This window comes from Pygocentrus nattereri, chromosome 12 (genome assembly GCF_015220715.1).
Source record: "Pygocentrus nattereri isolate fPygNat1 chromosome 12, fPygNat1.pri, whole genome shotgun sequence".
In the NCBI taxonomy this organism is placed as follows: domain Eukaryota; kingdom Metazoa; phylum Chordata; class Actinopteri; order Characiformes; family Serrasalmidae; genus Pygocentrus; species Pygocentrus nattereri.
Genome location: NC_051222.1, coordinates 30752098 through 30763878, shown reverse-complemented (window position 1 = coordinate 30763878; position 11781 = coordinate 30752098). Strand labels below are relative to the sequence as shown.

The 11781-nt window shown below is 38.1% G+C and overlaps 1 protein-coding gene across 2 annotated transcripts in view; it reads right to left on the bottom strand.

Moving 5' to 3' along the window:
• Positions 1–11579: 11579 nt before the first annotated feature.
• The window catches only part of LOC108443332 (transportin-2), a 28247-nt gene continuing 28045 nt past the window's right edge, over positions 11580–11781 (bottom strand). For both annotated transcript variants that reach the window (XM_017723922.2, XM_037543862.1), the window contains exon 25: positions 11580–11712. The gene's annotated coding sequence lies outside the window, so the exon portion shown is untranslated. The remainder of the gene's footprint in view (positions 11713–11781) is intronic.

Genomic DNA, 11781 nt, shown 5'->3' with positions numbered 1-11781 from the left:
GAGTGATTTTAATCCAGTATGAATCTGCAGTGTGTGTAGTTTTACAGTCTGACTGTAATAATTGTGGAGTGATTTTAATCCAGTATGAATCTGCAGTGTGTAGTTTTACGGTCTGACTGTAATAATTGTGGAGTGATTTTAATCTGGTATGAATCTGCACTGTGTGTTGTTTTACAGTCTGACTGTAATAATTGTGGAATGATTTTACTCCAGTATGAATCTGCAGTGTGTAGTTTTACAGTCTGGCGGTAATAATTGTGGAGTGATTTTAATCCAGTATGAATCTGCAGTGTGTAGTTTTACAGTCTGATGGTAATAATTGTGGAGTGATTTTAATCCAGTATGAATCTGCAGTGTGTGTAGTTCTACAATCTGACTGTAATAATTGTGGAGTGATTTTAATCCAGTATGAATCTGCAGTGTGTGTAGTTTTACAGTCTGACGGTAATAATTGTGGAGTGATTTTAATCCAGTATGAATCTGCAGTGTGTGTAGTTTTACAGTCTGACGGTAATAATTGTGGAGTGATTTTAATCCAGTATGAATCTGCAGTGTGTAGTTTTACGGTCTGACTGTAATAATTGTGGAGTGATTTTAATCCGGTATGAATCTGCACTGTGTGTTGTTTTACAGTCTGACTGTAATAATTGTGGAATGATTTTAATCCCGTATGAATCTGCAGTGTGTAGTTTTACAGTCTGACGGTAATAATTGTGGAGTGATTTTAATCCAGTATGAATCTGCAGTGTGTGTAGTTTTACAGTCTGACTGTAATAATTGTGGAGTGATTTTAATCCAGTATGAATCTGCAGTGTGTAGTTTTACAGTCTGACGGTAATAATTGTGGAGTGATTTTAATCCAGTATGAATCTGCAGTGTGTAGTTTTACGGTCTGACTGTAATAATTGTGGAGTGATTTTAATCCGGTATGAATCTGCACTGTGTGTTGTTTTACAGTCTGACTGTAATAATTGTGGAATGATTTTAATCCCGAAAGAATCTGCAGTGTGTAGTTTTACAGTCTGATGGTAATAATTGTGGAGTGATTTTAATCTGGTATGAATCTGCAGTGTGTGTAATTTTACAGTGTGACGGTAATAATTGAGTGATTTTAATCCGGTATGAATCTGCAGTGTGTGTAGTTTTACAGTGTGACGGTAATAATTGAGTGATTTTAATCTGGTATGAATCTGCAGTGTGTGTAGTTTTACAGTCTGACGGTAATAATTGTGGAGGGATTTTAATCCAGTATGAATCTGTAGTGTGTAGTTTTACAGTCTGACTGTAATAATTGTGGAGGGATTTTAATCCAGTGTGAATCTGCAGTGTGTGTAGTTTTACAGTCTGACTGTAATAATTGTGGAGTGATTTTAATCCAGTGTGAATCTGCAGCGTGTGTAGTTTTACAGTCTGACTGTAATAATTGTGGAGTGATTTTAATCCAGTATGAATCTGCAGCGTGTGTAGTTTTACAGTCTGACGGTAATAATTGTGGAGTTCTTTTGATCCAGTATGAATCTGCAGCGTGTGTAGTTTTACAGTCTGACGGTAATAATTGTGGAGTGATTTTAATCCAGTATGAATCTACAGTGTGTAGTTTTACAGTCTGACTGTAATAATTGTGGAGTGATTTTAATCCAGTATGAATCTGCAGCGTGTGTAGTTTTACAGTCTGACGGTAATAATTGTGGAGTTCTTTTGATCCAGTATGAATCTGCAGCGTGTGTAGTTTTACAGTCTGACGGTAATAATTGTGGAGTGATTTTAATCCAGTATGAATCTGCAGTGTGTAGTTTTACAGTCTGACTGTAATAATTGTGGAGTGATTTTAATCCAGTATGAATCTGCAGCGTGTGTAGTTTTACAGTCTGACTGTAATAATTGTGGAGTGATTTTAATCCAGTATGAATCTGCAGCGTGTAGTTTTACAGTCTGACTGTAATAATTGTGGAGTGATTTTAATCCAGTATGAATCTGCAGTGTGTGTAGTTTTACAGTCTGACGGTAATAATCGAGGAGTGATTTTAATCCGGTATGAATCTGCAGTGTGTGTAGTTTTACAGTCTGACTGTAATAATTGTGGAGTGATTTTAATCCAGTATGAATCTACAGTGTGTAGTTTTACAGTTTGACTGTAATAATTGTGGAGTGATTTTAATCCAATATGAATCTGCAGCGTGTGTAGTTTTACAGTCTGACTGTAATAATTGTGGAGGGATTTTAATCCAGTATGAATCTGCAGCGTGTAGTTTTACAGTCTGACTGTAATAATTGTGGAGGGATTTTAATCCAGTATGAATCTGCAGTGTGTGTTGTTTTACAGTCTGGCGGTAATAATTGTGGAGTGATTTTAATCCAGTGTGAATCTGCAGTGTGTGTAGTTTTACAGTCTGACTGTAATAATTGTGGAGGGATTTTAATCCAGTGTGAATCTGCAGCGTGTGTAGTTTTACAGTCTGACTGTAATAATTGTGAAGTGATTTTAATCCAGTGTGAATCTGCAGCGTGTGTAGTTTTACAGTCTGACTGTAATAATTGTGGAGTGATTTTAATCCAGTATGAATCTGCAGCGTGTGTAGTTTTACAGTCTGACGGTAATAATTGTGGAGTTCTTTTGATCCAGTATGAATCTGCAGCGTGTGTAGTTTTACAGTCTGACGGTAATAATTGTGGAGTGATTTTAATCCAGTATGAATCTACAGTGTGTAGTTTTACAGTCTGACTGTAATAATTGTGGAGTGATTTTAATCCAGTATGAATCTGCAGCGTGTGTAGTTTTACAGTCTGACTGTAATAATTGTGGAGTGATTTTAATCCAGTATGAATCTGCAGCGTGTAGTTTTACAGTCTGACGGTAATAATTGTGGAGTGATTTTAATCCAGTATGAATCTGCAGTGTGTGTAGTTTTACAGTCTGACGGTAATAATTGAGGAGTGATTTTAATCCAGTATGAATCTGCAGTGTTTGTAGTTTTACAGTCTGACTGTAATAATTGTGGAGTGATTTTAATCCAGTATGAATCTGCAGTGTGTGTAGTTTTACAGTCTGACGGTAATAATTGTGGAGTTATTTTAATCCAGTATGACTCTGCAGTGTGTAGTTTTACAGTCTGACGGTAATAATTGAGGAGTGATTTTAATCCGGTATGAATCTGCAGTGTGTGTAGTTTTACAGTCTGACTGTAATAATTGTGGAGTGATTTTAATCCAGTATGAATCTACAGTGTGTAGTTTTACAGTTTGACTGTAATAATTGTGGAGTGATTTTAATCCAATATGAATCTGCAGCGTGTGTAGTTTTACAGTCTGACTGTAATAATTGTGGAGTGATTTTAATCCAGTATGAATCTGCAGCGTGTAGTTTTACAGTCTGACGGTAATAATTGTGGAGTTATTTTAATCCAGTATGAATCTGCAGTGTGTAGTTTTACAGTCTGACGGTAATAATTGAGGAGTGATTTTAATCCGGTATGAATCTGCAGTGTGTGTAGTTTTACAGTCTGACTGTAATAATTGTGGAGTGATTTTAATCCAGTATGAATCTGCAGTGTGTGTAGTTTTACAGTCTGACAGTAATAATTGTGGAGGGATTTTAATCCAGTATGAATCTGCAGTGTGTAGTTTTACAGTCTGACTGTAATAATTGTGGAGGGATTTTAATCCAGTATGAATCTGCAGTGTGTGTAGTTTTACAGTCTGATGGTAATAATTGTGGAGTGATTTTTATCCGGTATGAATCTGCAGTGTGTGTAGTTTTACAGTCTGACGGTAATAATTGAGGAGTGATTTTAATCTGGTATGAATCTGCAGTGTGTGTAGTTTTACAGTCTGACTGTAATAATTGTGGAGTGATTTTAATCCGGTATGAATCTGCAGTGTGTGTAGTTTTACAGTCTGACGGTAATAATTGTGGAGTGATTTTAATCCAGTATGAATCTGCAGTGTGTATTTTTACAGTCTGACTGTAATAATTGTGGAGTGATTTTAATCCAGTATGAATCTGCAGTGTGTAGTTTTACGGTCTGACTGTAATAATTGTGGAGTGATTTTAATCCGGTATGAATCTGCACTGTGTGTTGTTTTACAGTCTGACTGTAATAATTGTGGAATGATTTTAATCCCGTATGAATCTGCAGTGTGTAATTTTACAGTCTGACTGTAATAATTGTGGAGTGATTTTAATCCAGTATGAATCTGCAGCGTGTAGTTTTACAGTCTGACGGTAATAATTGTGGAGTTATTTTAATCCAGTATGAATCTGCAGTGTGTAGTTTTACAGTCTGACGGTAATAATTGAGGAGTGATTTTAATCCAGAATGAATCTGCAGTGTGTAGTTTTACAGTCTGACTGTAATAATTGTGGAGTGATTTTAATCCAGTATGAATCTGCAGTGTGTGTAGTTTTACAGTCTGACAGTAATAATTGTGGAGGGATTTTAATCCAGTATGAATCTGCAGTGTGTAGTTTTACAGTCTGACTGTAATAATTGTGGAGGGATTTTAATCCAGTATGAATCTGCAGTGTGTGTAGTTTTACAGTCTGATGGTAATAATTGTGGAGTGATTTTTATCCGGTATGAATCTGCAGTGTGTGTAGTTTTACAGTCTGACGGTAATAATTGAGGAGTGATTTTAATCTGGTATGAATCTGCAGTGTGTGTAGTTTTACAGTCTGACTGTAATAATTGTGGAGTGATTTTAATCCGGTATGAATCTGCAGTGTGTGTAGTTTTACAGTCTGACGGTAATAATTGTGGAGTGATTTTAATCCAGTATGAATCTGCAGTGTGTGTAGTTTTACAGTCTGACTGTAATAATTGTGGAGTGATTTTAATCCAGTATGAATCTGCAGTGTGTAGTTTTACGGTCTGACTGTAATAATTGTGGAGTGATTTTAATCTGGTATGAATCTGCACTGTGTGTTGTTTTACAGTCTGACTGTAATAATTGTGGAATGATTTTAATCCAGTATGAATCTGCAGTGTGTAGTTTTACAGTCTGGCGGTAATAATTGTGGAGTGATTTTAATCCAGTATGAATCTGCAGTGTGTAGTTTTACAGTCTGATGGTAATAATTGTGGAGTGATTTTAATCCAGTATGAATCTGCAGTGTGTGTAGTTCTACAATCTGACTGTAATAATTGTGGAGTGATTTTAATCCAGTATGAATCTGCAGTGTGTGTAGTTTTACAGTCTGACGGTAATAATTGTGGAGTGATTTTAATCCAGTATGAATCTGCAGTGTGTGTAGTTTTACAGTCTGACGGTAATAATTGTGGAGTGATTTTAATCCAGTATGAATCTGCAGTGTGTAGTTTTACGGTCTGACTGTAATAATTGTGGAGTGATTTTAATCCGGTATGAATCTGCACTGTGTGTTGTTTTACAGTCTGACTGTAATAATTGTGGAATGATTTTAATCCCGTATGAATCTGCAGTGTGTAGTTTTACAGTCTGACGGTAATAATTGTGGAGTGATTTTAATCCAGTATGAATCTGCAGTGTGTGTAGTTTTACAGTCTGACTGTAATAATTGTGGAGTGATTTTAATCCAGTATGAATCTGCAGTGTGTAGTTTTACAGTCTGACGGTAATAATTGTGGAGTGATTTTAATCCAGTATGAATCTGCAGTGTGTAGTTTTACGGTCTGACTGTAATAATTGTGGAGTGATTTTAATCCGGTATGAATCTGCACTGTGTGTTGTTTTACAGTCTGACTGTAATAATTGTGGAATGATTTTAATCCCGAAAGAATCTGCAGTGTGTAGTTTTACAGTCTGATGGTAATAATTGTGGAGTGATTTTAATCTGGTATGAATCTGCAGTGTGTGTAGTTTTACAGTGTGACGGTAATAATTGAGTGATTTTAATCCGGTATGAATCTGCAGTGTGTGTAGTTTTACAGTGTGACGGTAATAATTGAGTGATTTTAATCCAGTATGAATCTGCAGTGTGTAGTTTTACAGTCTGACGGTAATAATTGTGGAGGGATTTTAATCCAGTATGAATCTGTAGTGTGTAGTTTTACAGTCTGACTGTAATAATTGTGGAGGGATTTTAATCCAGTATGAATCTGCAGTGTGTGTAGTTTTACAGTCTGACTGTAATAATTGTGGAGGGATTTTAATCCAGTATGAATCTGCAGTGTGTGTAGTTTTACAGTCTGACGGTAATAATTGTGGAGGGATTTTAATCCAGTATGGATAACTCCCATGGACAGATAGAAAGTGGACGATTCCGTAGAATGACCCATTTTTGTAGATTTCTTTATCCTACTTTGTAAAATATGCTGTTCTGGTCCTCAGTTGGCTGATTGTTACATTTTCATGTTCATGCACAGGAGGATAAATCACAGCCTGAGTATCTAAACCTTAGAAAAGCCCGGTTCCAATTGGCACATTTGCCAACCTGTGGCCCATATTTGCATATGTGACTGCGAGGCTGTAGGGTGTCCCATTTTCTGCGCTGGTAATCAAATGAGTGCCTTTTGTGCAGCATTCAGTGACCACCACATTAATGCAGACTCAGCAACGGCCTATTACCCAATATTCCTTGAGATACATGCAAGAAACAGTCAGAGTGGGTGGCTTTGTTGACCATACACCACTGATGTGTTGTCATTCTGTAGTTGGCATCACATTAGAAACTCCAGGTTCTTTAAAGACGGAGTCCTAAACTTTGATTTATTTTTTATATTTTTTTGTTTATTAGAGCGTCTTTGTATCTTCAGCTATTCGACACAGTTTAACCCCAATACTCACACTTGTGTAAAGTGTCTCCTCAGCCGCCGTTCGCTCCTCTGCTGACGCCTCACCACAATGTAATGAACCTTGGGATATGTTGGCTGGTGAAGGATCCACCTGTTGGATCCTTCTTTGCATTGGAAAGACAGAATGATATATTTCTCAGCCGCATATGAAGGAGCCTTCGAAATGGGACAGCCTAGTTACACCGCTGTGACACAATCGGCCTTCAAATGCAGCCTCTGAGGGACGCAGCCCCAGAATTGGGACTTGCACTAGACCTAGAGCACTGGTTTCCAACCCTGGTCCTGGAGAGCTACCTTCCTACAGAGTTTAGCTCCAGTCTGTATCCAGTAAGATGCTCCACCTCTTACTCAGCTCTAACACATCTGATCCAGCCAGTCAGGGACTTGGGAAGAGGCTGATTAGCTGGAACAGGTGTGGCAAGTTGTGGTTGGAACTAGGCTCTGCGGGAAAGTTGCTCTTCAGAACTAGGGTTGGAGACCACTGGCCTAGAGTGATGTATTTTTCTTACAAATTTGGCCAACTGTACATCAAAACATGATTGGTTGGTTCCTCTGGTGATACAAGGTGGTTCCTCACCTTGTAGTTACGCTGCTAGTTAATCGAGCATGTTGGGTCTTCTCTTCTGGTCTCTTGAAGTCTTAGCCGATATGGAAGCTCGCGTAGCTACATCTGCCTGGACACCATGGAGAAAAACAGTTTCCTATTGGCCAGTTTTCCACTGGCCCATTCAAAAATGAACCCTTTTGATTCCAACCTGAACTTGACAAAACTAAACGATGAAAAGAGAGCAGTGCTGTAGTACTTACAGCTTTAATACAGTCACGATTCTACTGAATCAAAATGAGCCAAAATTTTTCAACTATACATTCTGTAGTTCCCAGAAATCATTAGGCCTGCAGTCTGATAAAAGATGGTGCTTCAAATGTTCTTCAGTAAAGTAAATGGTTCTGTACAGAACCATAAACAAAGAATCCTTTTGCATGATTAAAGGGTTCTTTGCATCATGAAAGTGCCCTTCAGACTGATGGAGAATGTGCTTTAGAACAGTTCTGTATAGCACCCAAAAGGGTTCTTCTATTGCTACGTTGTCAATCTTGTGACCAAAGAACTATTTGGGTGCTGTATAGAACCATTTTCAAAAAGGTTCTACATAGAACCATCTAAAGCACATTCCATCAGTCTGAAGAACATTTTCAGGATGAAAAGAAGCTTTTAATCATGCAAAATGCTCTTTTGAGTGTCCATGGTTCTATATAGAACCATTTTCTTTACTAAACAACCCTTGATCGTCAAGAATGGGTTCTTTGGATTGATGGAAAATGGGCATGAATGTGCTTTAGATGGTTCTATATAGCACCCAAAAGGGTTCTTCTATAACAATAGAAGCCTTTAACCGTGCAAAAATGTTCTGTGGGTGTTCATGGTTCTATATAGAACCACTGTCTTTACTAAAGCACCCTTGAAGCACCTTTTTGGACTAAAGTTCTTTTTCAAGCTCTGTGAAGCTGAACCTTCATCAGAAACCCTGTCTAGGTTGACCCAGGGCTAATATGAGAAGTCGTTCTTCCTCTTTTCACACAATGTTCCTTTGTTCTCCTCTTTCCTCCTTTCGTCTCACAGAAAGCACCTACAAAACCAGAGCCATGGTTCAGTTTCTCCAAAGTGTACATGCTCGCATTTGCATACGCCCACACTCTGAGTCTCTCTCACACTCAGTTTCTCTTGCGCACACACACAAACTCCGAGAGATCCTCTCGAAGGCCCACCACAAGCAGAGAACTGAGTCACTTCTGCAGACTAAATCACAGATCTTTCACATCGTTCCTCCAGTTACAAAAGGTACTCCAGCTCTTTCCAGCTGTGTTCCTCTTCCAACCTAAACATTCGCCCAGCTTCTGAGCATCGCTACTGCATTAATGCACATAGAAATAAATGAGTCTGTGTGTGTTGCATTTAGCTTCATCGCCCTTCCTCTGTTTCCTGTGCTGTGGCTTTGTCACATTATAGTTCACCACAGTCTACAAAGCAGATGCAAAAGCAAGACATGCACACGTGATGCAGTGAAAACACACACACACACACACGCTCTTCTCATTGTGGCCATTACTCTAGTTGTTAGCTTAGCAGCAGTTTAGTCTCCGTTTGAAGAGGAACGCCTCCATTTTTCCCCACATTTCTGCATAACCCAGTGGTTGAGATGTAAACCAAGTTGCTCAGAGTGGTTTGGTGTGAAACGGTTCCCTGGAGAGAAACGGCTCTCTTTACAGTGGTGTTGATGGGAACCAGGGGTCAGAATGTCTGCAACACAAATACAGACATTTTACTTACTGTCCACAGCCACCAGTGAACCTGTGAACTATGGGGTTTTTAATATGTAGTGCTGACCGTGGTAAAAGTCAGAAATTAGAATAAATAACTGTTCTCTGAGGACTATTTTGCCTTGTAACACCTTACAAGTACCCCTCCACCACGAATGGATTAAAATACATTTTAAACAAAAGATGCACCACAAAACTACCATAAAACAATGAGGCAGACATCAAGCGGCATATATCTGACCATTTTATGTAATAATTTTCTGTGAGGCGGCTTTCAAGACGTCTGGTTCCTATCACCACCACTGTGAACAGTTCTGAGCTTCTCTAGAACAGAGCATTTCACACCAAACTGCTCTGAATTACATTAGATATTATGGATTTAAATATCCAGAAATTTTAAAAAGAAGGAAAAAAAAAAAGCTGATTTGCACCTTAAACCTCTAAAGCCTTTAGCAGGTTTAAGAGAAACTTCATTTAAACCTACAGCCATGGCTTATAGCGACATCTAGCGGCAGATGTGTGATTTTTAAATTGGGGAAATTGGGTTTAGTTTCAACTGCAGCTTCCAAGGATAAAGTAGTTTAAGAGTTTAAGAAATCAGGTAACTCATTCAGGTTTGAGCTCGGTTTAAACTCTAAACCACAGGTCTGGAACTGCCCCAGTAGCACGAATGGGCTGATTTCACATTACAAACCATCAAAAGGAAGACATTTACAGTCATTTTCAACTTGGTAAAAAATCATTTATTTGATTGTTTTTCTTCTGTCAAGGAAAAGAGAAAAAGGTGATGAGTGTTTTTTTGGAAAGCTGAGGTCTTTCAAAATCTGAGTGCACATATTCACACTCTGACATAAACCCAATACACAAAACACTTCTTTACCTCCGTTCTTTCTCCTAACTTTCATGGTGTTTTTTTATTGCCAGCAAAACAGACACATCTTAACGAGACACAACCAACAACCGAGACGAAAAGGTGATTCCACCAGTTGTATTTAATTGATAAATTTGAATTTGTCGGCATTAAATCCTTGTACAAAAAAAAAAAAAATTAATAAATAAAATAAAAATTAAAAAAAAAAACAAAGAAAAAAGTGCATAACGAGCTCATTCCAATTTAAATCTTTTTTTTTTCTCACTGATATTTCATTCAAGGATGCGTTTGTAATTCACCGATGAAAAAAATAAAAAAAACAGCAGTAGCAGCAAAATAAAAATGAAAAAAAAAAGAAATGTAATCTTGTAAAACTATATTTGATATAGTCACGGTGCTGTATGAGAGGATTAATTCACTACATATCAAATATCAATATGGCATCAATAGTTATCAGTACAAATACTTTCTCTCAGGCACACGCGCACAAAAACATACGCGCACGCATTCACGAACACTTGAAAGCGCGCTCACGCACACACGTTGGTCACAGTTTACAGGTCAATAGGGGTCCAGGAGTCAAGTGTAATAATGTACCTTAGAACATTTAACCTATTAACGCAGAACACATACGCACAATGCAAAAAAAAAAAAAAAAAAAAAAGCAAAAAATTAAAAAGATAAAAAAAAAATACGCAAACACAAAGTACAGCTACGCACAAACGCACGATCGCACACATACAAACAGAAGTCATGATCGTTGATCTATTTTGTCTCCGTTTCACTCTAAAGACTGTATTTTGATTAAATATTTAAACTGTGATGTGATTCACAAACGAACGATGATCAAGCCCGGAGGGGAAAAACAAAAACAAAAACAAAAAAAAAGAAAAAACAAACAAAAAAAAACGGACTAGCCAACAGCACGTTTCAGAAGCAGGAGACAAAAAATTAAAACGAATATACCAAACAGCGCAAGAGGAAGAGAAACCAGAGAAGCGGCAAGCAGAAGAAAGCGGTGACTGCGGTCTGTCGAGGAAAATGAAGTAAAGTTTTGCGAAGTTAAACCTGTAAAGCGCAGAATTCAGCAAAAGACAGCGCATTAACCGTTTTGTTTGTGTTCTGTTAAATTTATTTCCATTATTTAAAAAAAGAAAGAAAAAGAAAACCTAGCCTTTTCTACAGTCTTTAAGTTTTTAAGCCTGATCATGCTATTCGCCAGAACAGCGCCATCTGCTGTCTGCTCATAGTTATTGCGAATGAATCAGCAAATGTGTCTAGAGTCATCCTGTCTGTGAGAATCTTTAATGCCTGGGATCGACCTTAAAAAAGAAGACGATGTTTTTATGGATGGCTGTTGAGCGTCGTTCCCGAACGTACAGTCTTATATTACAATTCCCACATCTGTAACCTTTGAAACTACTTACTACCTCCCTCCCTCCCTCACGATTTTTTATTTATTCATTCTTTTTTTTTTTTCAGTTTCTCGCTCATTACTCTCATTATCTTTCGCTCTTCCCTAAAATTTGTTGTTTTAGGTGTGTTTCCCCGTGATTGGGTGCATTCCGCAGTTAACTAGAGGAGTCCCCTCCCCCCTCCCTCCCACCCACCCACCCTCATGGACACACACAGGGCGTGGGGTCTGTCCGTCAGGCGGAGCGGCCGATCTCGTCCCTCTCCCCCACGATCAGGGCAGTGCAATACACAGATGGATGAGTTCCCCCCCCCAGGTTAACCCTCCTAAAGGTTCAGCTGAAAGAGAAAAGGAGAGAAATGAATGAACAAAAAGAAAACAAATAAATAAACATATAATCGCTGCTG